We start from the raw sequence: 27,694 nt of genomic DNA, 5'->3' as shown, positions 1-27,694 counted from the left end.
GATCTTCCTCTAGGGAAGAGTGTCGGCTCCCTGCTGACAAGAAGCTACCCTTCTGTTATTGATCTTTCTGCACAAGCCACTGAATTACTCTAGCCACCCCTGTATTTATTGCTTGTCATCTTTCCTGATTCCAGTTATAATTTCCATGATAAATATTCATTATTCAGGTATTGAGCCCCATGAATTCTCTTCTCAGTCTTAAAAGTGTGGTATGAAAAGTCTTTGTCTGAGGCTGCAGACACTGCAGTCACTTTCAAATCACTTGTCTGAAGGGCTGGCTCTAAAGATGGGTAAAGTAGATGCTCGTCTGAGGAGCCAGATTTTGGAGGTAAGGGATGCATCACAGGCTGTTCTGTGCTGAGCACGTCTCACCAGTTTTTCTGTGCTTAAAGTAATCAGCACTGAGCACCCAGGAGGAGCTCAGGCTTCCAGGTTTTGAGACTCTGTTAAAACATATTGAGCCGAGCGCAGCCTAGGAAGCAGGAGACTGACTGGACCTTGAAGCACAGGGGATACAGCCACAAGGCATGATGGAGTCAGAGGCTGACAGGCACTTAATTGCTGGAGGGACAGGCGAAGGTTGTGGTGAGACAGGAGTGGGACAAGCAAGAAAGGGAGAGGCAACAAATATCTAACCCACAGGGCAGGCCCCATTTGTCTGACATGAATGCTCATACAAAGGTGGAATCAGGCTCAATACTGGCCCTGAGAAGCAGCATCAGGATAGCTGGGTGAAATGTTCTTCCCACTCTGAGCAGAGTGGCCGCTCCATCCGCCTTGTTTCTGACCTGCCATTTGTCTGCTGACCCACCACATACCCAGCCCCACGTGCTGGCCTAAGGAGGTTTGATGAGAAGGACTGATTTCAGAAATAGATGGCCTGTGTGGCTGATTTATTTCTGCTACAGCAGACTACCAGATCCTCTGAAGCAGTCTCAATTACCTTTATGTAAAGGCTGTTATTCTTCTCCTACAAGTAGTAGTCATGTTTGAGTGGCCCGATTTGTGCAGATTTGGCCTGCCTTGTCCACTTAAAAGATCATTAATCACCACTCCAGTTTATAAATCAAGGAGGCCAAGTTGCTGAGAGAAACTGAGAGTCTGAGACTCCGCAGAAGTACTTAGCCAATTCCCAGACCCAGGCTTAGCATTTCTTTCTCCCCTCCTCTAGTAGTCAGACAATTCATCATCCTTCTCCCATTGAAGCAGAATGAGCCTGACAGAGGAATGCCTGAAAGCTAATCAATATGATCAAGTTGAGGGGGAGATTGCAACGCAATTTTTTTGTTTGTTTCTAAGTCTTTTAAATATGCAAAAACAATTCACTTCAAGATTTGGTAATTTAAATTTATAGAAGACAAAACCAAAAGACAAAGAAGTGTGCTCTCTAAAGCCAAAAAAATGATGCAACACTTTGGGGAGGGGTGGGGGGGAAAGCACTACAGATATCTTTTTGCAGTAGTTATCTGTGAAGAAGAATAAAAGTGTCAGGCAAGGAATAGGACTATTATGATCATGGATTATCAGTTTGGGGTACTACAGTCACACAAGATTGTTTTTCCTCTACAGCAGTGTCAAGTGCAATTGGCAGGCCAGAAGTCAGAAGGAGGTCTGCTCCTGCTAAATAAACATCAGCTTGTACTGTGCTTGCATGAAGACTAATGAGGTTACGATAGAAAATGAATGCGCTCCATAATAACACAGAGTAAAGGAACTTGAACAGGTTTATTTTCTTCTTCCATGATAAGTTGATTTTACATAATTCAAGCACAGGCCTTTTTTGGAGAGAGAGAAAACATGAATTGTTCATTGTACAGAAGAAAGCATGAGTGACAACTGTAAGTGGAATAGACAGTTTCCATTACCCCCTCACACTTGCTGAAGAATAATTTGCAAAGGCTGGGTAAATTGTGTTTTAAGTGTAATGACGTGTAATAATTTCCTGTCAGCATGTCAGTTACAAGTGGAGAGAGTTTGATAATTTTGGGATAGAAGACGAAAAGAATTGAGAGTGGGGGAGGGAAGACAGAAGAAATGGGAAGATCTTTCTTTTTAGGATCGCTGGCTTCAAAAGCTAATGAAAGCATAATTGTAAAAAAAAAAAAAAAAAAAAAAAAAAAAAAAAAAAAAAAAACAGGTGGAGTGCTAGATAAAAAGCAAAAGCTGCACAGCAACCACCCAGATACTAATTCCCATTTGCTTTCCCATTAATCTTGCATAAAGATTCCAGGTCACAGGTCCAGCTACAGGGAGTATTAAGCAATTTAGTAGGATGGGAAATGGTTCAGAAATCAGAAAATGGATGATCAGGAAAATTTCCTTTTCTTGTTCTGTGAAAAGCATCTGTATCATAATGCAGACAGAATGATTCTGCTCTCATGTCATTTTTGAACAAGGAAAAAAATGAATCTGGAAAGAAAAAAAAAAAATAAGACTTAAGATGTATTTGACTACGTACTTTTGTCTTTGAGAATGCACATGCACAGTGAGGTAGAGATCAGTAAATGCCAGAGCTTATAGATCAACCTAAGATGAATGAGCCAGTTATTTTCACACACTGTTTCACTCCTGCTTCTCATTTTTATCTTAAAAATATATATATTGCCTGATTTTTTTTATTTATTAATTTCATTGTTTTATCATGCTGGAAAATCCAGCAGGAGGCTTCTATTTACTTTCATACAGCCAAGGCTGAACCCAAATTTCACTCACCATTATGTATGCATTATGTAATGGTTAGTCTATTGACTTCACTGGTTTTATTACTAATTGACGTTGTTGTATAAGTAAAGGAAATTTGACCCTCAAATTTTAAATGTTAAATTATCCAGCCTTTTTGATAGACCAGAATTACCCCTTTTCAATACATGTTGTTTTTCAGGTCAATTTCTTAGTCTTAATAAGGGTTGTTTTTTTATTCTGGGGTGAGAGAGGTTTGAGAGAGATTATTATTATTATTTTTTTTTCTTAGAGAAACAAGTTTAGTGTTTAATACAATAATAATAATAATAATAATAATAATACTAAAATTCTAACTATTTCTCTTCTTAATGCTGTCTTGAATGGAGGTCTTGAACAACTTCCATGGGTAACTGGATTTTGAGCTTTTAGAAGATAGAGGATTTTTAGCTTTAAATATGCTACAGAAAGAAGTCTCCTACCTCAAATGTTGGATGCATTGGTTAAAATAAAATATTTACCTGTGGATATGGAGCAAGATAGGCAAGCCTTTTGGTTTAAGGTATACCATTTTATAAAATAAGTGTTATAATGGTTTGTTTATTTGTTTGATTTGTTTTGTGGTGGTTTTTTGTTTGTTTGTGCTTTGTTTTGTTTTGTTTTGTTTTTTAATAAAATGTTAATAGGTCTCTACCTCCAAATGTTTTTTAAGGAGATTTTTTATGAATTTTGTTTCTTTTGATATTTTTTAAAAAATGCATGGATAGTCATATCTTGGATCTTAGTAGGAAACCTTTCAGCATAATGACACATAAGTGAGCCAGGAACATACTTTTCTTCTGTAGACAGAACTCAATTCCTTTTAAAAGGAAGTTGAAAAAATTGAGAGGATACAGAAAGAAACCGTTAAAACAGTTCCAAATACTATAGAAATTGCCATGTAGTGAGAGGTTAAAGGAAACCAAACTGTCTAGATACTAGGGGAACTTAAAAAAAAAAAAAAAAAATCAAGATGACTTGATCAGAGTTGTATATGTAACCTTACAGAGAAAAAAAAAAATACTAAAATGTTTTCTAATCTAGTAAAGTATAAAGAGAATTAATGGCAAGAGGCTGAAGACAAATGAATTCATATTCATAATAAGGTGCACGCTTTTACAATGACACTAACTACCAAGGGAAGTGGTAGGTTCTCCATTATTTAATATATTCAAAGAACTGTCTGGAAGTGTGCCTGAGAGATATGCTTTCATCAGACACATGTCGCTGAGCACAGAAAATAAACCTATGTTCTAATGTCTATTTCTAACCCTTAGATACCATATAAAATATACTATAGATTACAATTTAACTAATAGCTTTGAGAGTTTCTTTGTTTCTCTTAAGTTATTGGTTGCTTTTTCTTAAATATCTAGTATGTATCAACCTACCTCTATTTCTCTTAAGAGACAAAGGTCAGTTCAAAAGTATTTCATTTTACTTTTGAGAATAATTTCACAGGAAGCTACAGCCATAATATTCACATATGCCCGTGCAGTACTGAGGAGCAGACCAGTAAATGGGCTTATAAAATACCTGTTTCCTGTTAGGATATCTCCCTAAATTGTAACAACAAAAAAAAGATTTTGAAGAAATGGTATGTGTTCTGTAGTTTCTGTCCTTGCACAGAAGGACATAGAACTACACCCATCCTACAAAATTTATTTCAAACATGGATAAGAAAAATTCCAGCCCTTATTTATGAACCCCAGTTTTCTTTATTTGGGAGTTGAAGAAAAATAATTCTTCATAATTCTTAATTGTTTTCTTTAACTAAGAACAACCAGTGGGGCTTCCTTTAAACAATATATAAAGATAAATAAAACAACCATTATTAAATGTCTGAAGTCTCCAAAGTCTCCACTGCTGTAATAAATAAGCATGAGGTAACATATTGGCAAAATTAACCCTCATGGCTTTGAAGGAGCCATCACATCCAATTAGGTCAATAATATGCTTTATTAAATATTCTTAAAGTGAAGCCACTAAGTATAAATGTAGTCCACATGAAGTCGTTATTTTAATTTAAAAGAGAACGAGATAGGAAAGAATCAAAATACAAATCCATATTACAAATATTTGGAAACATTATCAAGTTACTACCCATTTCTGCCATTTCTCAATTTCCCTCCTTTGAATTTTACCATTATTATTGTTGTGGCTCTCATTAGGTTTGCAGATATAATTAGAATTTGCCATTTGTCAGGCACTGTTCAGATATAAAGGAAGTCACAGATTCTGTCTGGAAATGCATATTAATGATTATAGTGTTTCATATGTTTTAATTTTTAAAAACATCTAAACAATGAAGTTTTAAAAAGTTTTCACTTAAATGTGGTGGAAGTATTCACTGTTTGCAGAAGACAGACCAAACATGGACTAAGCTTACAAATCTTTCTTTCCCATAAAGATCACTTCTGCCACACACGGAAATAAGCAGTATATAGTATTGACAGATAAGCCAATCATTCCCTTTGTTATGAAGTGAGCTAGGACACATGGAGTGCACAGGTCTCTGAATTGCCCTATACTGACAGGAAACCAAACAGATGCTTGTCAGGACCTTTACCAATACTTCCGCCTTCTTATGGTGGCTAGTTCAAGCCAAGGTCTTTCCTGCCATGAAGAAGTTCTAAGTGTGGGAGACCAATACCTACTGAAGAGACTACTTAGTCCTATAACATGGGGTGACCAGCAGTGCATATGGAGTTTTAAAATTCAAAGCCCTCTGCTGGGAGTTAATACCTTCCCTTCAGCTCCAGAATAATATCTTCTACTGCCACACTCATCTGATAATTGTCATTTCTCTTAGGAATCATATAACCTCAACTTGGCCAACCAGTCTAGGGTGGGTAAACCTACCAGAAATATGGAATAGCTGAAGTGTGCTATGCCTGCTTAAAGATACTTTTCTCCTGTACTGTTCTCATTGATTTTATCTGTCAATGTCATGTGAACCTTCACTAAGCATGGATTTTCCTACTGTAGCAAGACAACTGACAGGATTCACATCTCTCACACTGCTCTTGCAAATGTGGGATGGGACATTGTGACCCTAGCTGGTGCACTGTCATGACTACTTGCCATACTGATTTAGTGGCATTCATATTGTCCACATTTCAGAGTTTGTTGAAGGAAACAGATTAGTATATTCTTTATTCAGAGTACTTTGACCTCCAAAAGGTTAGGACTCCAGTCCACATCATAGGGTACACCAAATACTATCTGCTACCATGAACCATGTAACCTTTTCAAGCAAGCAAGACCACAGTTGCTCTGTAACAAGGTTCAAAATGTCAAGGTCAAAGTAAAAAATTCATTTGTGTGTTTAAATTAATTATATAGGACAGACCTGTGAGATAGACTGGACTGTGGATAGGAGGGTCAGTGAAGTCTGCTATGCCACAACTACTTTGTACAAGGCTGGTGATTGCCTATGGGCCATCCAAATTTCACTGTTTACAGCACCCAGGTATGGGTGACAATGAGCAGGTGTTTTATGCCATCTGCACACATATCAAGGGCAGCACCAGCACACCCTGGTATACAAGCCTTGGTCCAGCACAACCATAAATTGAGCACTCTTATCTATTGCCTATAGGTAGTCCCAGGCACTCACAGAACAAAAGACCCATCCTCCCACAAGATATGACAGCCCTGTTTCTCCGTATAAATACTCCCATTCCCTGAGATGTGAACAAGACCATCATTTCCTCCATGGTACCAGAAACCATATATCTATCTAGCCTCCCCTCTGCCCTTGTTCCTCTCCAGTTACTCAAACATGAGGTTCCCATAGGACCAGGAGGTTTATTCATGGAGGGTGAAGTTCAAAAGTCAGGCATAAGAGAACAGAAGAAAGTCCCTCTTAAGCCTAACAGCAAAATTTCTAGGATGTGTCATGACACCCTTTGCATTTCTGCTCTCCTCCTTCAGATATCTCCCCTTCAACCTGGAGTCTTTGATGCAACCTGCTCACCTAGAAAATTCTTCAGTTAGGTGAAAAACAATTGTCACATAAAATAAAGTGCAGGCCATTTTGATCATATCAGTCAGTGGAGGCCAAGTTTCCATGTGCAGTGCATTTGCTTTTAATAAGCTATGTGCATTACCTTTCAGGAGGCTCTGGCAAAGTAGCATAGCTAGAAAAAAGTTCTCTTCCCTAGAAGTACCTGTGACAGCAGAGAGCTGAAGAGCTTGACTACATCTTGCTTACTACAGTACCCTGCATCCTTGTTCAGCCTCCTGAAGGAGCTGCACACCAAAGCCAATCTATGCAGCTGTGGGTGAAAACTTAGCTTGGACTCACTGCTGGAGATGTCCATATGGAAAGAGAGTTTCATCCTCCTCTGCTGTGCAGATGCTGTGCACTCTCCTGTTACCTGAGAATATCCAACTGAGAGTGTGTGGTAGTGAGACTGCTCTAACCATTGCAGGATGCTTTTGCTGTGTGCACCCAAGTTCACCTCTCAGTTTGCAAATACAGAAACTGTTAACCTCACTTGATAGTGTTCCAGGTCACTTCTGTGTAAGCTGCCCAGAGCTGAGCTACTTCTGTTTTAAAGTCTCTGTGTAAAGATAGATTTTTATTCAGAACTTCACAGACTATGAAAAAGTACAAGGAAAAGCTGAGCTGCAGGCACCTTGGCCATGTTGCAAGTATGGAAATGGTTTATAAATGCAGTGAAAATTATGAAAGCTCTATTATTCATGATGACACTGATTATCTGCCACCATACCTCACTGACAAATTCAGCCACCGTTTTCAGATGAGATATCATACTTTGTCAACAGACAGCCCTAGAGGTAGGAATTAATTATTAAATACTAGTCGATGATAATTACATGATAACTCTGTTGACCAAAATCAAAAAGCAACATGTGATGTGTTCTAGATCTGCTTCATAAAATGATTCCTTTGAGAAAGGAGACTGCCTATTCTGAAAAGCAATTCTTATAGAAACCATCTTTAGAAACCTATGTTGTCAAAAACACGAGCATTTTGTTCTAACAGCATAAAAAAAAGAACACATTTTTTAATCCAAATGTTTTCCTTGTCTGCATTAATTGAAATACATGATAAAACAGAATATTAATTTAAATTCAGTACTGATGATCACATTCAACCTAAGTGTAAATTCAACCTTGCATAAATTCCTTTTTATATTTAACTTTGTATATTTCTCTGTCCTTCATTACTCACCTTTCCAGAAAGGGTACCCAACCTGAGAGGTTTCAGACTGGGTGCTCTTAAAGGAAGCTCCCCAAAATCAGATAACATTTCCAGAATGTTTCTTGCATGATTCTTTTTTATAATGGTTTATTATTGCTTACACTTGAAGTCAGTAATAATTTCAGTGTTACTGAATAGTTTTCTGTAGTTTTAGAAGAAAAAATACTTTATTTCATAAAGTACTGCTTCATTTCTTTTGATTCTTCCTGGATATCACTGTATTAAATGAACTTCAAATTCCAAGTGACAACTAAGAGAGAACTAGGGGGAAAACAACAGGTTAAATAGTTATGTATTGCCTCTCACAGAGTGTTTTCACTTATACCTGTAGACTACTACTTAGACTTAACAGTATTTTGCATGTATATGGATCTAAATATACAGATAGAAGGTACAGCACCCCCAAAAAACAAGTAGAGTGTTTGCAATAGCAGTATGAGGACTGAGTTTTAACCTTCACTTTAGAAATTAAACCTATAACAAAGAAACAAAGTGCCTAGCAAAATGCTATCTTAACATTTTAATAAAGCTTTAATCTTTTCATCATCCAAGGATGTAAATTTTCCTGAAGAATGGGCTTAGAGTCTAAAATTAAAATCACAGACAGATCTAGAAGAATCTACACATTCATGAAAGTAGACACTGATGACAATCAGAAGTATGGCTAAGCAGTCTAGTCCGGTGTTTTCCCAAATCTTGGGATGTGTCCATGCCTGCACTGTCAGTTTGGCTTACTCCCTGTTAGACTGCAGGAGCCCAATCATCCTTGCTTTATAACTCAATCTGTTCCCAGATTCCAGCTGAGTGTGAGTGTAGTGGGTTTATGTGGCAAGGTTTTGGTAGCAGGGGGCTGCAGGGGTGGCTTCTGTGAGAAGAATCCAGAAGCTACCCCATTTCCTTCTGAAAGGAAACTCAGTAGGTTTTGAAGAACAATTTGCTATGAGATCCAATCCTTACAGATAGACTTATGGTGCATAGTGTCAGCCATGATGTCTTTTGAATCAACACAAACTTGTACCACTCTGGGAAGAGGGCCTGATTCTGGTGGAAAATCAAAGACTCAGGCACATAGCATAATGAGTTATCGTATTCATGAATTTTCTACTGTAAAGTCTTCAGGTTTACACATTGGTTGTTGCTGTGGCTGTTATAAGTACAAAAGCCATGATGAGGGATGAAAGCATCATGCAAGGTAAATCTCATCAGTCATCTTCCCTTGTAGTTACACAGACTGAAGGCCCTCATGACCTGTGAGATGTTGTTCATGAAGGTAACATATTCAATTACCACAAAGGCTTTGGAGATCATAAGTGCTGCAGACATCCTTAATCCAAATTGGCTGTCCACCTAATAGTGTATTTCCAGGCTCAAGTCACAGCAGAGAGCTTCAGATGTTACCTTCTCATCCCCAAGTTCTGTATCTGTTACTGATCATCTCACAGTACAAAATATATGGTCACTTCTGTCCTCTTGTCAACAAAAGGAATATTGCTAAGATTGCTTGAAGTTATAGCTATGCCCCCACCCCAGTTAATGTCTCTAACCTATAATATTGTTTCATACCTTTAGCAACAGGTATATTCTGAAGCACCAACTACCCCAGGATGGTAACATTTATGCACATACTTGACACTTGCATGGCTCTGTCAGCATGTTTTCTTAAGTGTAAGCAGCAGTGGTAGGGACAGAAGAAATAGTAAATAGTTGGTAGACTCGGAAGACAGTACATTGTTTCACCTGAGGCTGCCAACATGTTTCTCCCCTGGTTTCCTTATCTGAAGTCTTCCATGTGATTGTACACTATATAAGAGGCAGTGGTTATATGCATTGCATGCTGGACAGATTTGTGGGTGAGCAAATGTACAGGCTTGGGGGGACAGATAACAAGCCAGGCCTTGAGGACATGACCAGTTCACCTCTAGACCATGCTTGCCTTGAACAATGACGTAATTATCATCCTATTCCAATGGCCTAGAAGTCAGATGTTACCGCCTCACAATGGTCACATGGTAGTGTAATCATATCTTTGTCTTAAATCTAGATTGATTTCTCCAAAACACAAATGAAAGGCCTTAAATACCTCTTCTACTACCTATTCTATAAAAGAACAGGAAAAAAAAAAAAAAAAAATGACATGCCTTAACATGAGAGACACTGGAAGAAGGTTGTAAGGTTGTGGGGGATATGGAATAAGAACATTATATTTTTATTCTGGAAGTGGGCCATCTATTCATTGCTCCAGGAAAGTAATGCTTACTATAGGTATAATCACTGTAACCGAATCATTATGTTGTCTGGGTTTTTCTCTTCTCTCTTACTGCCTTGTTCAATACTCTGCCCTTGACAGTATATCTTTCCAAAGTCTGTTTCACTGAATAGCCTTTAGACAGTTCTGGTACTTCTTAAATACCAGATTGAAAACCAACCCAGATAACAGATAGAAATCATATATAACAGCAAGAGAACAGAATTAGCGGAAGTGTTATAACAAAAACAGTATGTAGAAGAAAAATTATTGATCAGAATTAGTTGAAATATCCTGTAATGATATATATTCAATATGTTACTGTTAAGAGTATCTCTAGCATGTACCACTATACATTTGGTTAACTGAGAAAATCACTATGTTAATAGAAAGAGCACAGAAGCACTCCAAGGCCCCTATAACAATGGGAAATTCTTTATTTAAATGATGGAATTAACATCAGCCTGAGGCTTTCCTATGAATTTCTGATGTAAAGCTGCAATTTGAATATCTGTGAGTATGCATGATATAGATTAACACATATAAATAAAGATCCACACAGCTCCCTGTTTTTTTTTGTTTGTTTTTGTTTTTTTTTGTTGTTGTTGTTGTTGTTGTTGTTTGTTTGTTTGTTTTCCTATATGAGTCTGTGAGTGAGTAATAATGTACTGCCTATTTTGGATTTCTCTCTGTGTAAAGGAGCATTAACTGCCTAACACATAAGAGTGATTTAAATTAGGTGTGTGTAATGTGTGGGTGGGAGGCACTCTGCACAGTGATCTTGGTACACAGCTGTGAGGGGGACAGCCTTAGCCCAGTCCAAACCGGGAGAGTCAGGCTCTTCCCTGACTTCATCTATCCCTGTAATTACACATTAGTACTTTGTTGGGTGAGGAATAGAATAGCTGTAGTTGTTGCATTGAATGTTTCTCTCTCTGAAACCCTAAACAACCAACAAACAGTAGACCATCCCTCCCAGCAATTAACAACTAATGTCACTGTCATCTAAACCCAGTCTTAGGTGAGCAGAGAAGAGAGTCATCACAGTTATGTAACCAGATCCACCTCTTACTGGGGATTCTCCACAGATACAGGCTAGGTGTTGTCTTGCTCCTTTGGTATCATCTGACCCACACAAAAGGAGTAGAACAAGGCAGAAAATTTCCTTACAATACAGACTATATAACCATTGACTGTGTACTAACCATCTGTTTTGATATTCTCTCTGGAGTAACAACATTACACAAATGAGGAATTAATATTGAGCTGAAAGATAAAGAGCCCCCAGAATGTGGGAAAGAGTGAATATCCTTACTTCATCTTCACCTAGGATATGAACTGGTGGCAACATCTGCATCCTCCTTAATAATTCTCCTTCTCCCATCTATCCATGTTCCCCTTTGATTACATGGTTCCTCAATCTGCTTTTCTAATCCTAATCCTACTAATCCTACTAAAGAAACAGAGTGTGTTTAAGACTTTGGTTATGAGTTTGGGGAACACAGAACTGACTTTGTTAGCTAGATAGCAAGGTGTTAATTGAAGCCACTACACAAATGAAATTATGTAACACAGAAGACAACATAACCTATCATTTTTTCCTGTAACTTTGGCTTCATATGATATAAATTCAAATAGATCTGGAAAGAGAACCCTGATGTCTAAAGCAGCAGCCCCACTCTTACTTTGCCCATCTTGGAAAACAAGTGTCATGCTTGCATAAATTATAATGCAGTTTGGTGTCACTTTTTATAAACTAGACCGATGTTTCTCACCCTTTCATTTATGAACTGCCACCAGTCTAAGTGAAAACAACCCATGAAACAACTGCCAAGGAGATAAATAATAATAATCCCTCAAGTCACATGCATTTGGTCATAAGTGAAAAGCAAAGTGTTGCTTTTTTCCAAATCCCAACAGATTGAGTTACTGCATTAAAAATGCTTCATTCAATTATACAGACTAGAAAGACTAGTAAAGTGCTTTCAATGAAATTAGGAATTCTGATTTTTGTCTTCACAAAAATACTAGAGGAATCCACTGATCTTTCATGTATCTGCTATCCACAAAGTATCAACATTTCTCCCCTCCACAACTCATTCCTAGACCTGAAAGAGATGGGATCTGTTTTTTTGCATAGTAAAGTTGAGGCATATGTGAAAAATCTTTTTTTTTAAAAAAAAAAAAAAAAAAATGGTTTCTAAAATAAGTATAGGAATGAAAGATATTGAAAAGTATCATCATTCAAAGTGAATTGGAATGTTATGTTAATATTTCAAAATTATGCTAATGAGATATGAACTTTTCAGAACAGAATAAAGAAACAGTGTGTGTTTAAGACTTTGGTTATGAGTTTGGGGAACACAGAACTGATTTTGTTAGCTAGATAGCAAGGTGTCCACTGAAGAAGAGCAACTTCCTTGAAGAAGATAACTAAAGATTTATATGTGTATGTGTGTGTGGAATATGATAACAAAGACCCTTCCAGATGGTAAAAACAGTAAATGTCACTGAAACCACATGGCATTTACTCAAGAAACTTAAAGGAACTCAGATACTAAGTATATGAACTATTACTGGTGATAGGTAGACTATAACTTGAATCTGATATCGGAGGAATAAAGGTACAAAATATCTTTGTTTTTAAGGATGTTGGAGAGATCTGCAACCAGGAAACACTAGCAATCATTTAAAACTGTAGTGAAACTTAATGAAATGCATGGATAAATTATGAACTACAAAGGGGTTGGCACAGCTTTTGTAAGAAAGTTATGCCTTAAAGATCTGCTTGAAGATCTGCAGGTATAACCAAGTGTATATAAAGCTTAAATCAAATGACACAATTGTACTTGAATGAAACAATGTACTTGAATTTCCAGAGGTCTCATCCAGGGTCCCTCACCAATGGCTACTAAAGAAAGTAGATTGTTAAGGAATAAAAAGGAAGATACTTAAATGGATATACAGAGGTAGAAAATAAAGATTGTGAAAGGAAGGATACCAGAGGTGTGACATGAGAATTCATGCTGGCATATATGTCCATCAGTGTACTCAGAAGCACTATGGAAAAGAAGGAAAATACTGAGGCAACAGAGTTTGTTAAGATAGAAAGTTATTTAAGGTTGTCAAAACTGTCACTATCTAAAAAACATTACAGAGAAACCTGAATGCTAAAGACTGGTTATATGATAAAATGTCAGTAGAAATGTAATGCCAAGAGAGAAAAGGAATGCATACATAAAAAAAAATCTTGCCTACAGAGTTTTGGACTCCGCATTACCTCTTGCCACTTGCAAAGAAAGCTTGGAATCTCTGGAGGCATCAGTTCAGTGTTCTGCAACAGGCAAAAAGGCAAAAACACTATTAAGATGTTTTAAGGTAAAACAAAGTAATATAATTACACTATTACTAATTTTTTGTGAGTTCATACCCTAAACACTCACATGAGTCTAGCTATCGTATTCAGGAAACCCACCTTACCACCACATACCCCAAAAAATTAAAAGGAAAAAAATGCAGATAGAGGAATTATTAAACCTATGGAACAGCACAAGTAAAGAAAAACTAGACCAGGATTTTTGACTTGTGAAAGAAGCAACTGAAGAAGGATGCAAATAAGGTAATTATTACTTCAGTTGTTTAATTGCTGACAGTTTTCTTCAGAAGTATGGATAATTGCTAAAGTTTTCACAGAAATTTACATGGTATTTTTTGGACACTTTTTTGCTGTGTTTCTGTGTGATACCCAAAGAACTTCCAAGAAGACAGCAAAATAATGCTTCAAGGTTGAATATTTACACATTTACCTATTTCTAGAAGATAGCAACTCATAGAAATTCTCATTATACATTTATCTCTCTTTGAATACTTTTGTACACATTGCTATGTACTAGCAAAATAATGAATCTGAATCATCTGAATACTAATATCCATTTGGAAATATTCAGAAAAATAAAATTGTAAATACATTAATCAACATTGAGCAAGGAAATCAATGAAGGTTTGCAGTGAGTGAATGGGCCATTAGCACTGTTCAAATGCCCAGGTTTGCAGTATCCTCACCTGTAGGCTGCAGGGATGTGAATGTGGCTATGGAGGATGAAGGTGCAGGAAGGAGCCCTGGAATGAGCAACAGATGAAAAACAGACGTTGAATGCTTAGTTGCAACACTTCATTCTTGACAAAGTGGCTGGGAGGTCAGCCAAAATGAAATGAAGGGAAAGAAACAAGCAGCAGTCTGGAGAAGGTTTCTATTTGGTAAAGAGGAAATGTGTCAATACAAGGGTTTGGAGGTGACTGTGCAGAAGCAGAAGTGTAACTGAAATAGCTTATTTTGATGTGACAGCATTTTTTGCTGGATTTAAGGCAATAAGGCAAGTGTTGATAGAAGCTTTCTAATAAGCAATTTAAGAAATCCCAAGTGCCTGAACAAGAGTTGTGTAATGAAGGGCATCAAGGGGATTCAAAGATGTTAACCATGAAGAAAAAAACAAGCATCTTTCTATAAAGGAAGAAGTCATGTGAAGGGAAAAGTAGAGGGAGTATTTGAACACAGCAGGTTTTAGCTTCCCAGGAGGCACAGTTTGCTACTCATAGCAGTGAACACAGACAATAGCAAAATTGAGCAGAATAATGCCATTGACCAAGAGAAAATTAAGAAAAACATATGAGTATAGTTAGAATAAAATAGGTGTTACCTATAGTAATTTGTATTGTTTTGAAACCTTTTTTTAATTCATAATAAATGTTACAGATTTAGCCAGAAATTAGCTCTACCAAGGCCTGATGTTTTTACTGAAAGTTGTCAAAACTAGGAAGCTGGGGAAATGAAGTGTATGAAATTTGGAGCAGTAAACATTTATATGGTGAAGGAAAAAGGCATTATAATGAAAACAACAATAACAACAACCACAAAACACTACCAGGAATTTGTAGAAAGTAGAGAGCGTTCCATATTAGAGTAGAGAAATGGCCAGAAATCTAAATCAAGCAGCACACAATGTGATTAATGGGGCAAATATTTTTAACAGGTTTGAGTTAGTAATTGAAACCTTGCAAAAGACTGCATCCAAGAAACAATGTTATTTGAAGTCATCCTTGTTTCATCTTCTAATTTCATCCAATAACCGGAAATGATACAGTTGTGCAATGTCCAATAATTTTTTATTTTTAACCAAGAGATAAAAAATGAAGAGATTTTTTTTTCTCTGTCTGAAGTTTGTGAACCAGCTGTTTACAGCGCATTCGTAGGCTGAGAGGTTTCCTGGGATAAATCAAAGCTGGTCACATGCTATGTGGTATTTACACTGTGTCCTTGATTATCTAAGAGCACAGCAAGTAATCAAGAGTATCTTTCCAGCTCAGCAGAAGCTATTTCCACTTACTCTCTCAGAAAAAGAAGCTCCACTTTAGCTGAGGTCTCTGCTGTAGCTGGAGAAATTGAAGGCTTTCTATTTTCCTCCAGGGGCTATGTGTCCCATGTCTATCAGTAACCTAGCACATTATTAGCTACAGAAGTTTTTACTGCTTATGGAAACGTGTTTCTTTTTTCCCCTTCCTTTGCAAAACACAGAATTTTATGTTATTGCTCACAGACTGAATATACATTACTTTCCACTGGTAATATCTCCTCGTAGCAGAATACTACTGTGAACTGGCCATGGGTGCAACTTTCAGTTCTAGAAGTAGCAGCTCTGCAGGGAGCTGGGAGGTGTCTGAGGGAAAGGATCTCTTCACAGATGGAGTGGTGCCATACTTCTGGTGCTTTCACTACCCAGGCAGTAATTCCCCACATCAGAGAGGGTGAGGCATCTCTTTGCCACCTCTGTACATCAGCTTTGCAAAGGGGCATCCCAGCCCCATTTGGAAACACAATAAATGTACCACATGCTCACAGGCAGCTTTTACCCTTAAACCTGAACTTTTCCTGCATGGCCTGACCAATATCATTTGAAGTCTCTGCAGTCTTCCACGTTCCATTATACCCAGGATTCCTCTTGTGGTACAGTTTCTTATATCAGTCCCTGCTGGAACTGGAAAGGGCATCCACGGTAGACTGCAAACATCCAGGAGAATTAACTGGCTGAAAGTCTTTAATGCACAACGTTCAGCCTGAAAATGCCTAACTACTAGAAACATCGAGTAGCTGCAAAACATCCTAGAAACCTGCTCCTTTATCTTCATTTTCAAAAGCTCAGAAGTGCTAATGTTCCAGTCATGTTGAATTTCTTTTTTAATTTTCCTTATGCATTGAGAAGAAGGTGGCTTAGAAATATTAGTTTACACACATTATCATAAATACAGTTACTTGAAGTTTAGTGTAGATCAATTTTTCATTTCAGGAAGAAGTATTACAAGCATAGGACAACATCTCACAATATTTAGTAAACAAATAAAGAAAAAAAAAAAAAAAAAAAAAAGAAACAAATTTCCCCATGAAAGCTACTTAACATAAACAGTGCCATCTGCTGGCATGATTGAAATGAGGCATTGTTCATAGGCATAGAGGCTCAATAAAGTTTTGTTATGTCCTGTTAAGAGCATATTCAACTTTAAGCTTTTTCACACTTTCAGTTTTATTTATTCATAGTGTTGCTTTTACAGAATAACAGGGCAGTCAAGCACAGTGGTGTAGACAGCTCTTGTGTGAACATGGGGGAAAAAAAGCAGCATCTATTAACTCACATTTTGTTATTCAAAGTGTTGTGGTATTTTGTTGTTGTTTTGGGGCTTGTGCATCTATTTTGCTTTTGTGACATTTATACATTCTGAAATAAACACTTTGGAGATCCTCTAAATTAGAAGTGAAGAACACAACAAAGTATTTTCTAAAATATTGTGGATGAGACTTTTAAAGGTACTTACTCTCTACCTTGTGCTCAATGTATTTGCAAAATTGTCAAGCAGTTTCAAAAATCCAGCTTATGGGTCTCTGGTTTAGAAGCATATTACTTATAAAGTACTGTTGTATACCTGCTTGGTCCCATAAATTTTCACAGAAACATGTGGATCAAGCCTTCCTGGCTCATAAAATGCTACTTAAATATCTTTCTAAATACTATCTCTTCCACAACCAAGATAAAAAGAATGGGTCAGCAGCTGATCTTGGAAACAGCAGTTGACTGCAGTTGTTAGTGAGGTATTGCCAGTAGACTATGCCAACAAAAAGGTGAACAGCAAGAAGAACAAGAAGGGATGGGATAGAACAAAGCTGGAAAGCATGTGTTACCTTGATCAGCACTGTTCTGTCCAAAAATAATGTTAAAGTAATATTTTCCATTGATAGCTGTATGACTACTTACTGAAAAAGTCTACTGGTAATTTGGGTGTTATAATTATTAGCAACATTTGTACTTTAAGCTATATTAGAGAAATAAAAAAAGTCTTAGAATTACCTTGTTCACTACCAGGACAATATAAATATTTATTACTCTAAGACACTGGTTTATCAATGTCTGATTTCCAGCATATTCACAACATGAGCTACTCAACTGCCTTTCCCAAAGAAATTTTCATTTGGATTGCAGCTTCCTCACTATCTGTCCTCTCACTTCTTTAGAGTCCATTACACAACAAAAAGTACCAGGTCAGTTCCTGCATAGTTATGCTCCTTCCATATCCTTTTTCCAGGAATAACAGCTATTCCATTTTGGTTTTCTTATAATGTCATTTCACATCTGACTCTTTGTTTGACTTCTTCCAATTTGTTGTACAGTTCCTATGAATTACTAAGCCAGTTTTCAGGTGCATCTTGCTACCCAAATTAAACACTCTTATTTTTAACTGCTTACTTCACTATTATTCTCATAGTATTTACTTCCTCTTTAGTGTCCATTCTTCAGTCAGGTTAGCCATAACACAGGAAGGCTACTTTGCCAGATACTTAAGCAGGTAAACATCCCAAACATGCATGGGTGTTTTCACCAATCCTGATGATACTTATTATCCTAAACATTTGCGTTCTAGATTTAAGAAATAAAATAATTCCAACAAAGATCTCTGAATATCTTCACCTATCTGCCACAATCATCTTTTATCTGTTCAAACAGCATTCTTATAAGGACATTTGTTCTTACTCTCAACTGTAAGAAAGACATTCAAAGGATTCTTCCTCAGCCTCTTCAGAATGACTTTCACCCTCACACTTAACCTTATAGAATCAAAGAATCATAGAATATCCCAAGCTGGAAGGGACCCACAAGGATCATAAAGACCAGCTCATGGCTTCACACAGGTCTACCAACAATTCAGACCATATGACTAAGAGCACAGTCCAAACACTTCTTAAACTCTGACAGGCTTTGTGCAGCCATTATGTCCCCGGAAAGCCTGTTCCAGTGCGCAACAACCCTCTCAGCGAAGAACCTTTTCCTGATATCCAGCCTGAACCTCCCAAGTCGCAGCCTGACTCCATTCCCTCAGATCATATCACTGATCAGCTCCTGCCCCTCCACTCCCATTCATGAGGAAGCTATAGACCGCAATGAGGTCTCCCCTCAGCCTCCTCTTTTCCAGGCTGAACAGACCAAGGACCTCAGCCACTTCTTGTACATCTTTCCCTCTAGGCCCTTCACCATCTTAGTAGCCCTTAGTAGCCCTTAATAGCCCTTCACATCATTGTGATTGCACCAAGATGTTTTCTAGTCCACTCTGATGACTAGTCTCTTAATATTTCTTATGAAAATGTTTCCTTTCAGAATAATCTGAGGTTCCTGTGAAACTCTGGTCTTCTTGCTTCCTTTCTGCTTTCCACCTATCAATTCTAATTTCTCCAGTGTCTAGCCCCTGCTGTAACCATTTACTTCATCTCTTCTTTCTTGATGCTCAGTTTTCCGTCTCTAGCAGTTCCATCTCCTCACTCCTTCCATGGATGAAACTCTATCCATAGATTTATCTTCCTTCACATATTGGTGTCTTCCTCTGTCTTGTTCTCATTTTCCTATATTTCTGGAGGTGTTCTTTTCATCTGAGCATCTGCCAATCAACCCACCTGCAACTCCAGGTATATGCCTGCATTTTTCTTTCATCTCATCTGTCATCCTTAAATCTCTTCTGTATTCTACCCACATTTCTAGTTGCATTTCAAGCTCTCACACTTTTTTTTGTTTTTTTCATGAACATTATGAGATGACCCTTCATGCATATGTAAATGCTGTCAGAAACTCACTGAAGGATAACATACACCTTACAGCTTCTGCTTCCAGTCATCTTCATTTTTTCTGCCATAATTTGGTCTTCTCCACTGGTGCCCAAGTTGCTATGATCTTTTTATCCTTATCCTTGGTTTAAAACCAAGCAAACCATCTGCATACCAGGATCCTCTTCAAAATCCTTCTTTTCCTAGACTCCTATCAGCCTCTAGTTGCTTTGATTCTGACACCTTTTTTACCTACATTAGCCCACCACTTCATTTAGGGTTAACTATGATCAAAGGCCATGATCAAAGGCTTCCTCTTTGTGCTGTTTAAACTAAGCCATATGGCTTTGCAACAGAGCTTATCTAGTCTTGTTTGAACCGGTTGTGTATTCCATGCACAGCAATCACATCCAATCATAGTAAGAAATCCATGTGGATTTTCTGATGCACTTACGCCAAAGCTCACATTACATTTACCCCAGGCTGAGAAGCTTCCTGGTGTTTTGGATGTTTGAACCACTATTTCAGAACTCTGCTCTCATTTAATAGTATATGTATGACAGGAGATGGGCATACTTTGCTTTTGGACTGTTGGTTTGTTATTTTCCTTTTTTTTTTTTTTTTGTTTTTTTAAAGTAATACATCAAAGCAGAGTTCAAGCAAAAGCAAAAGAAAAGAGTGATGCTGATGATAATTTGAGAAATAAATGCTGACAGTCTAAAACTTACCTAATGCATCTGATATTGATAAATACAGGAAAGGACATAAAGCAATATTATGGCCCTCTCAGCCAAGCCCAAATGAGCTACTGATTGCAGACTTCCCCTGACATGACAAATAATTATCACTAAATACAGTCCACTATTGCCTGGACATTATTGATTCCCTACGCTTTTTATTATCAAAATTAAAATGTGAACCTAAAGGTGTATTTTCTTTTACTTTATAAGGACCTCAACTGCGAGCTAAAAACCCTTTCAGGAAAAGAAACCTGCATTCATGACACTACACAAAACTGCAGTATGTTATAACAATTTATAGGAAAGCCATGTCTGAAAAAAAAGTGAGAAATAGAACTGGAATTACATTTCCTGGTGAACTAAGTGTTTCTTACATATGAAATGAAGACTCTAGAATCACTGAAACAGAAATAATTGCTCAGCTGTCTGCAGACCCTATGGTATTTTCTTAGTTTTGGTTATACAATATTATAATTATTTTTATGAAGACCAAATTGTTCATGTTATACTTCGCTTCTCCTGGAGTTCCATTTTACCATAATGTTGTATTATCTACCTACTCTTTAACATTTCTATCATGAAAACATAATATTCTGAAAATACTAGTGCACTGATGCAGCTTCCAGAACTCTAATAGCATGAACACTAATATATTGTACTGTTACAGCTAAAGCTTGCAGTAAAGAATCAGAATAAAATGTTTATAAATGCCATATATTAGACTGCCTGATTTGTTATAAGGTAATAAACAGAAAAGCATGCATCTAGTCATTCGTGGTTGTTAAATAAGATTCTTTGTGACTTGCAAAAAAAAAAAAATAGAACACAATGAAGAATTATCAGTGCATTCTCCACGGAAGTCATCTACATGTGTTTATTTAATAAACAGAAGATGGCTTTATTATACACATTTGATTTCCATATGCAATCGCCTCCTTATCTGTCACTTGTATCTAAGCAGGGTGCTTTATAGAAATCTGGAAATGAAAAATTCAGAGCAGGGCACAGGAAACTCATTTAATGTCGAGTGCAGTCAAAATCAAGATTTCTTTATTTGTAGTAACAACGCTGTTAAATCAGAAAATTACTCTCCTTTTCTGCATGTCCTTCTTCCTTTACAATTCAGTTGTTTGATCATAAATTGTCGAGTGCAATGACTTGTCTCCTCCACTTTCCACACTGGTCGAGACAGATTAAAAACTCCGGCATACCACCAACCAGTCTCAGCATACCATTAGCATATATATGAGATTTGAGACATTTTCTAATATTCTCCAGCGGAACTCATCTGTCAGCCAGGTGATGAATTATAAAAACTCTTAGCTTGTTTAGAAAAGAGGGGGAGAGTAAGAGAGAGAAAGAGAGAGAGAGAAGAGGAAAACACGATCCCACCTTTCTTTTTCATTTTATCCATCCACCCTTGCAGTTAGTCATATAAATAAAAACTAGCTTCAAAAAATAGATAATGTGAAAGACACGAAAACACAAGAATCAAGACACAATTAAAAGCTAATGTAAGTGTATATGCCCACATTATGGAGTTGTCACTGATTTACATAAATAGTTTTTAAACACATTTTTTGGTCTCATATTAACACAAATTCATAAAGTGCATTATGACAACCTTGTAATTACCATGAAAAGCTAAACTAGCACAAAGACCATTTAGAAAACACTAGAATAATAAAAACACCTAGTTCATGTGATTCACAAAGGTGTTTTCATTGTTTGTTTTTGTTGTAGCTTTTTTTGGTAATCATTTACGAGTTCAACAAGTGTTAATGCACATTCTGAAAATCATAGTTTAAGAAAAATTATCATTAAGAAAAAATATTTATCTTTTACTTGCATTTCTTTAACCTGTGATATTTTTCTCTGACTAAAAGTTGGAAAGGGAACAATTATGTCTTTTGACTTCAGAAAACAAAAATATTTGCATTATGAGTAGGAAACAGCAAACAAATGATGTCACTAGTATTTATCCTTTCAGATATGTCAGTGTGTAATAATAGATTAAATGTATATTTGAAAATTATCAGATTGCTTCATGAATGCTTTAGATTAAAGAAAGGTTAATATTTTTTTATAATAATGTAGAGCATCATAAACGCTAAATAACATTTGGAGCATTTGATATCAACTAAGTATTTATGTTGCCCACAGACTGTTGAAATTAGAGTTAGGAAAATATTTTAAAATGTACATGATTTTCCATAGAAAAGGATTCTCAAGAAACAGAGTTATTGATAAACACTAGGAAAATCTGGCAAGTAGTTACAGTTAAAACAGGAGAAATGAGATTATAAAACAAAACAAAACAAAAAAAATCACACAATTTTTTTTTAAAAAATGATAATTTCTGACTATTACAAAAATATTTGTTTCTATACTTTTGGGAAAGAATATTACATTCAACTTTTGATCTCAAATTGACACTTTTGTTCAAATTAACCTAGAGGAAAAAGATAAATAAAAAAGAGAGGAAAAATACATATATATATTTAATATTTATATATACATCTATACATCTAAATATTTATATTTACATCTGTAAATGAGATACTTATTTTTGGTGTGAGTTGTATTAAAAAAAAATAAATGAATAAATCATAATATGATCAGCATATCTAACATTTTGGTAGACGATTTGATAAAAGATTGGGATATAACAATATCAACAACAATATGGTATTTGTTTTCATACAAAAGGGATATATATCAGAGGACAAATGTTAGCTAGTAAAGTGAAGATCTCTGTATGAACACGGACTGAGAAATTCACATATATCGATTATCTGGATTATAATTGCATGATTATGGAAAAGTTTTGGGTTTTTTGTTTGGTTGGTTGGTTGTTGGTTATTTTGTTTTGTTTTGTTTTTGTTTTTAACTGATATTGACTACCAAGTAATCAACTTTTTCTGCTAAGCTAGGAGGATGTGAGAACACAAGATGGCAGCCAGTTTTCCTGTTGAAGCACTTGTTCCCCTTTTTGGTGACAACCAGAGTTAATTCACAGCAGTTTTGGTTTCCATTGTGCAGATGCACACAATGCCATTATTACCACTTGTGTTTAGAAAAATGAACCAATTTAAGGTACAGATGTCTAACTAGTCCTTTCTTTACCCAATTGTCACCATCTGGTTGAAATACAGCATGTTTTTCCAGGTACTTAATTTTGAAATTGATAATATATATAATACATATTTATGTATATGTATATGTATGCGTATGTGTATGTATATGTACATGTATAATTATTCATCCCACTAAATCCCCCACCCCACCCTAAAAAAGTAAAATAAAATAAATAAACAAATAAAAAAAACACTTCAGTTTATCATTAAAGGAAAGCAACAACAGTGTGATACCAGACACATTAATACTGTTCAGCATTTCACAACATACAAGTACATAAACAAACTATGCTAAAATAACAGCATAACGAGAAGTGTAATGCACAAGCGTATTGTGTTGCCAAGTTTCATGGAGGCAATAGAAAAGTAACTGTGACATGGGCTTCCAAATGTTGTCTGTCAATTTACAGGGAATACACTCAGTATAAATACTAGTACATGAAATATTACACTGAGATATATCCTCCTGATTTTCATTTAGTTTTGGAGTTAAAACTAAAACCCTTTAAGATTCTGAAAGAAGAGTGTTCTAGGACCAAAAGAGTTAGCATTAAAAATAAAAACAGATGCTCTTGCAAGATTACAAAGTTAGTGTTGCAGATTTAAGTGATCCAGATAAGTTGCAAGCTGAAACTTTCAGAGATTTGCCAGAAAAACTTAGTAGTAAAAATCTGGCTAATATTAAAAGCAGAGATGCTTTTTCAACATAATCCTAAATGGATTTGTTGTCTCATTTTCCTAAGCAGATTCAGTGAAGATGTGGGTGAGAGGAGAGGAGGGGAGGGGAGGGGAGGGGAAGGGGAGGGGAGGGCAGGGCAGGGCAGGGGAGGGCAGGGCAGGGCAGGGGAAAAAGGACAACATGCTTTTACTGTCTTCTCTAAGAAAAAGATATGGTAAAAAATGTTTAAATCAAGTCCTCTTTTTTTTTTCTTTTTTTTTTTTTTTCTTTACTAGATTATATTTTGAAATATAATATTGACTGTGGTGAAACCTAACTAGAAAATGAGATCTAAATTGGCTTAAATTAACTTTTTAAACTGAGGATCATCTGCTGGTCAAAGCTGAAATAAGGATCTTATATTTATTTTCAAGGAAGTTTGAGACCAGCTGTGAATCAGGAGTTACAGCTGAGGACTTTCTTGTATGAAGACATCACACAACAGTCAATACAAAAAGGAAACTGCATTTTGTTTCAAATGCAATAATATTTACTTAGTAGCTTATCCTTTAACAATCAAGTTTAACTCAGTCAAGAAAATGGTTAATGCTTCAATGATGTCTTCCAGTATTCCCGGCTGTACAAAGAAAGAAGTTCAACATGAAGCAGAGTTTTATTCTATGATTTAATGTTAAACATGATTATTGGATGAAGAAGTATTTTATCAATGCAAAAAGGAAAAATATCATAGAATCAATTTTACTGGGACGCTGACAAATGACATGCTTTCTTAACTGGGATAACTGCCAAGGGACAGATCCAGTTTCATGCAGGGTTTCAGTTCCCCTTAACAGCACCAGGAAATAAAGTGGCAAGCAGTTTATTTTGTACTCCTTGAAGATTTCCCCATATGTGAAATGATAGGATAAATGTCTATCTTTAGTCATGCCATTATTGATCATTCTGGCATTAGTCTTACCAAGTCGAATTCATCTTATTATAGGTTTTATACAAGTTGTAAATGGGTTTAAAATTTCATGTATTTACCTGAATGCTGTTTAAAGTAACTTAAATAATCTCCATACTGGAGATTAATGTCATAATCGAGATATTTGTTAAATATGAATATTTACATTTCAAATCTGCTTATAGCAACGCAAAGACAGCAATACCATACGCTTCCATTGCAACCCAAACCCTTTTATCCTATAAACTCATAAACAGGGTGATATTTTATCTGAGCAACCCACTAAAGCCCTGAACCCAGGATTTCCAAGGTTTCCTCAAGCACTTGGACGAAACCTTACAAATAGTTTGGCTTCTGAGTGGTTCTGTAGGTAATTTTTCTATTTAGGAAGATTATTGATCCAGATCCTTTCTAAACTATGCTATTTTCCATCTGAAACAGGTTAGAGAAGGAAGAATGCATATTTTAGAGCAGTTGTCTTTATAAGAAATTGGTGATATTTTAGTAAAACAGGAAAAGGCTGCATTCACAGTCAAAATCATTTTAAAATTGTCTCTTCATAGTAAATTATCAAAAGATAAACGATTCAACAGAATTTGCTGAATCAAATGCTCTTTCCACTATGAGTTTTTGTTAAAAACAAAACAAAACAAAGTATTTTTGCTATTGCTATTTGTTATCATCTCTCATTTTATATCCTCTTCTCTGTTTTTTGTTTCCTTTGGGCACTTAATAAACAGTCCTTTACACAACAAATGGATCCCACAACTTCCCCTCCAAAGTGAATACTGTAACCATGACGCTGTAAAATTTCTGTCTCTCAAACTACTCTATGCACAACGAAGTTTTAATATGAAGGAAGAAAAGGGATTCCAGCTCAGCCCCACATCAGGTAGCTGTGGGAGATGCTGGTTTCCAGTCTTTCAGGCAGTCAGAGCTGGCTCAGCTTTCTCAGTAATGCCAGAAAAAAATAAATTTTGCCTGCCATGGGAGCAGAACACACCTGCTGTGGGTAAGGGAAGTGGAGCGAGGAGGAGTGGATCTAGGACTGAGAAAGTGCAGAGCTCACAGCTCCTCTCTCATCTGCACTTATGAGAGACATAGAAGCAGTACCAGGGTACAGATCCCCTCCAGAAGCAATGGCTCTCCGACTTGAAGAGAGCTTACTCTTTTTGTAGAAGCAGCAACAGCAGCCAAGAGAGCTACAGCCATGTTGATACTCTAGACAACGGACTACTTCAGCTAGATATAGAATCATAAAATCATAGAATCAATAAGGTTGGAAGAGACTTTCAAGATAATTTTTGTGGGGATAGGACAAGGGGCAATGGCCACAAGATAGAACACAGGAAGTTCCACACTGACATGCGAAGGAACTTCTTCACAGTGAGAGTGACGGAGCACTGGAACAGGCTGCCTAGAGAGGTTGTGGAGTCTCCTTCTCTGGAGATATTCAAGGCCCATCTGGATGCCTACCTGGGCAGCCTGCTCTGAGGAATCTGCTTTGGCAGGGGCGTTGGACCCGATGATCTTTCGAGGTCCCTTCCAACCCCTACAGTTCTTTGATTCTGTGATTCTGTGATCTGGTCCAACCATCACCCTACTACCAATGTCACCCACAAAACTACACCCCTAAGCGCCAGGTCCAAACTTTCCTTAAACACCCCCAGGGATGGTGATTCCACCACCTCCCTGGGCAATCCATTCCAATATATGACTACTCTTTCTGAGAAGAAATGTCTCCTAATTTCTAACCTAAACCTCCCCTGGTGCAACTTGAGGCCATTCTCTCTAGTCCTACCACTAGTTATCTCCAAGAAGAGGCCGATGCCCAGCTCCCCACACCTTCCTTTCAGGTAGCTGTAGAGAGCAGTAAGGTCTCCCCTGAGCCTTCTCTTCTCCAGAGTGAACAACCCCATTTCCCTCAGCCGCTCCTCACAGGACTTGTGTACTAGGCCCTTCATCAGCTTCATAGCCCTTCTCTGGACAAGCTCCAGCACCTCAATGTCCTTCTTGTACTGAGGGGCCCAAAACTAAACACAGTACTTGAGGTGCAGCTGGACCAGAGCAGTGTACAAGGGGACAATCACCTCCCTAGTCCTGCTGGCTACTTTATTCCTGATACAAGCCAGGATGTTGTTGGCCTTCTTGGCCACCTGGGCACACAGCCAGCTCATGTTCAGGCAGGCATCAACCAGCACTCCCAAATCCTTCTCCTCTACACAGCTCTACCCTACTTCTGTAGCATTGTTGTGGCCAAAGCACAGGACCCAGCACTTAGCCATGTTGAACCTTATCCAATTGGCCTCTGCACACTGACCCATCCTATCAAGGTCCCTCTGAAGAGACTTCTTACCCTCTGGTAGATCAACACTTCCCCCCAGCTTGGTGTCATCTGCAAACTTACTGAGAGTACACTCAATTCCCTCATTCAAATCATCAATAAATACATTAAAGAGGATGGGCCCCAACAACAACCCCTGGGTAGCACTACTGGTTACTGGTCACTCTCTGGATTTCACTCCGTTCACCACTGCTCTCTGGCCAGGCTGTCCAGCCAGTTTTTAACCCAGAAAAGAGTGTACCTGTCCAAGCCATGACTGCCAGTTTCTCCAGGAGAATACTATGGGAAAACATGTCAAAGCCCTTGCTGAAGTCTAGGTAGACTACATCAACAGCCGTTCCCTCATCCACCAGGCAGTCACCCAGTCATAGAAGGAGACGAGGTTGGTCAGGCAGGACTTGCCTTTCATGAAGCTATGCTGACTGGGCCTGATTCACCAGTTGTCCTGCATATGCTGCTTGATTGCATTCAAGATGACCTGTTCCATCACCTTTCCTGGCACCGAGACGAGGCTGA

The sequence above is a fragment of the Oxyura jamaicensis genome, chromosome 2 (genome assembly GCF_011077185.1).
Source record: "Oxyura jamaicensis isolate SHBP4307 breed ruddy duck chromosome 2, BPBGC_Ojam_1.0, whole genome shotgun sequence".
NCBI lineage: Eukaryota > Metazoa > Chordata > Aves > Anseriformes > Anatidae > Oxyura > Oxyura jamaicensis.
Note: the sequence above shows the minus strand (reverse complement) of the source record.